The sequence below is a fragment of the Orycteropus afer genome, unplaced genomic scaffold, assembly GCF_000298275.1.
Source record: "Orycteropus afer afer isolate SDZICR_OR568_19922 unplaced genomic scaffold, OryAfe1.0 scaffold00001, whole genome shotgun sequence".
Classification (NCBI taxonomy): Eukaryota; Metazoa; Chordata; class Mammalia; order Tubulidentata; family Orycteropodidae; genus Orycteropus; species Orycteropus afer.
The window spans coordinates 12,179,254-12,182,071 of record NW_006921588.1 but is presented as its reverse complement, the minus strand read 5'-3'; the positions used below and the strand labels follow the sequence as shown (position 1 = coordinate 12,182,071).

At 39.8% G+C, this 2,818-nt stretch overlaps 1 non-coding gene across 1 annotated transcript; it reads left to right on the top strand.

The window, feature by feature from the left end:
- The first annotated feature begins 2,002 nt into the window (after positions 1 to 2,002).
- Positions 2,003 to 2,109, top strand: LOC122151097. The gene has a single exon (XR_006163976.1). It is a non-coding gene; the product is annotated as a U6 spliceosomal RNA (small nuclear RNA).
- The last annotated feature ends 709 nt before the right edge of the window (positions 2,110 to 2,818 follow it).

Here is a 2,818-nt window from a genome sequence, read left to right as displayed (position 1 = left end):
ATATATATATATATGTATATATAAAACCCTGTTGGAAGAGTCTTTTCCTGGTATGATGAAAGATGAGAATGTATCCAGATATATGAACCAAAAACAGGATAGACCCCAAAAGAAAATCACCAAGACATATCATCATCAAACTCACCAAAACCAAAGACAAAGAAGGAATCCTGAAAGCAGCATGGGAAAAATGAAAAGTTATCTACAAGGGGCAACCAATAAGAATAAGCTCAGATTTCTCAGCAGAAACCATGCAGTTGAGAAGAAAATGGGATGGTATATATATGGTATATATATAAAACCCTGATAGAGAGAAATTTCCAACCAAAAATTATATACCTGGCAAAATAGTCCCTCAAATATGAAGGTGAAATTAGGACATTTCTAGATAAGCAGAAATTAAGGGAATTTTGCTAAAACCAGACCAGTCTTACAAGAGGTGCTAAAGGGAGGGACAGAGAACCAACAAAAGCCAACAACAATTGACCATTAACACACATGATGACATAACCCAGAAACCAACCCAGTTATGAAAGTATCCAAAGTAAATAAGCCTACGAGATTGTAAACAGGGAACAGACATTAATTAAGACATCAATTGACAAATAAAGACTACTACAAACCAAAAAGAGGGAAAAAACTGTGTAGTTACAAAACCCTCACAACTGGACCAATAAGTAGCATCAAGATAAATAGAGAAAAGTTTGAAGTTGTCAAAGATTTCATTTTACTTGGATCCACAATCAACACCAAAGGAAGCAGCAGTCCAGAAATCTGGCATTGTATTGACCTGGGCACGTCTGCTGCAAAAGACTTCTTTAAAGTGTTGGAGATAAAAAGATGTCACTTTGAAGACTAAGGTGCACCTAACACAAGCCATAGTATTTTCAATTGCCTCATACGCATGTGAAAGCTGGACAATGAAGAAGAAAGACTGAAGAGTTAACACTTTTGAATTGTGGTGCTGGCAAAGGATACTAAAAATGCCATGGACTGCTAGAAGTACAAACAAGTCTGTCCTGGAGGAAGTGCAGCCAGAATGCTCCTTGGAAGCGAGAATGGCCAGACTTCGTCTCACCTACTTGGTCATGGTGTCAGAAGGGACCATTCCCTGGAGAAAGATATTATCCCTGGTAAAGTGGAGGGTCAGCGAATAAGGGGAAGACCTTCAGTGAGATGGATTGACACAGTAGCTGCAATGATGGACTCAACTATTGCAAGGATTGTGAGCATGGTACAAGATTGGGCAGTGTTTCGTTCTGTTGTATGGAAGGTTGCTATGAGTTGGAACCAACTCAATGGCACTTAACAACAACAGTAACAAACCTTTTCTTTCTTTTTTTTAAATCTCCTACACATACAACTCTCTTACTTAATATATGTTGTTATTGTTGTTATGTGCCATCGAGTCGAACCCGACTCATAGTGACCCTTCCTTGGGTTTCTGAGGCAGTATCTCTATGGAAGTAGATTGCCCAAGCTTCCTTCCAAGGAGTGCCTGGTGGGTTTGAACCACCAGCCTTCTGGTTAGCAGTCAAGTGCCTTAGGCACTATGCTACCAGAGCTCCCTACTTAATATATATTACTTATTTATCTTGTACATCATGATTCCCCACCAGAAATAAGGCCCGTGAATGCAGAATTTTTGTTTATTTTGTTATTTAATTACCTCTCCCTATATAGAAATCTAGTACCTAAAGAAACACAAAAACAAACTCATTGCATGAAATCAATTTTGACTCATAGTGACCCTATAGGATAAAGTATAACCATCCCATAGTAGTTCTAAGGCTGAAATCTATACTGAAGCAGACTGCCACTTTATTCTCCAGCAGAGCTGCTGGTTGATCTTTTGTTAGCAGCAGAGTGTATAACCACTGAGTCTCCAGGGCTCACTGGTGTATAAAAGGTGCTCAATAAATATTTTTGAATGAATGAAAGGTAGCCTTTTTCTTGTCTTCCTCCATCTCAACCTAAATATCTCTGCTCAAGAGTTCATACAGTGCTCACTTGGGCAGCACATATACTAAAATTGGAACCATACAGAGAAGATTAGCATGGCCTCTTTACAAGGACGACACACAAATTCATGAAGCGTTCCATATTTTTAGGGGTGGAGAATCTGTGTCTGATCCATAATAAAGCCTTTCATGAATCATTGAGAGTTGACTGTTATCACCTGCAAATTGAAACTGGATATTGAAACATTTTTTAAGAAACGCACTTTAATCTGAAATAAAGCTGTAAAATGTCAACAGTTAAAAAAAAAGAAAGAAAGAAAGAAAAGAGCTACGTGTTTTGTTCAGACTAAAGTAAATGCTTTAATCAGTGCTTATTTCCTTTTCACTGTTGAACGTGTCTCATCTTTTTTCTCTGCAGATGCTGATGATTCAGTTACCATAGTCTTTTATGGACATTTTTAAACTCAGTAATTGTAACACTCTAAATTGTTGTTGTTGTTATGTGCCGTCAAGTCGGACCCAACTCATAGCGACCCCTCCTTGGGTTTCCGAGGCAGTATCACTACTCTGGTAGCATAGTGGCTAAGGCACTTGACTGCTAACCAGAAGGCTGGCGGTTCAAACCCACCAGCCACTCCTCGGAAGGAAGGTTGGGCAATCCTACTTCCGTAGTGATACTGCCTCGGAAACCCAAGGAGGGGTCGCTATGAGTCAGGGCTGACTCGACGGCACATAACAACAACAACAACATCACTACGGAAGTAGATTGCCCCATCTTCCTTCCGAGGAGTGGCTGGTGGGTTTGAACTGCTAGCCTTCTGAATAGCAGTCAAGTGCCTTAGGCACTACGCTATCAG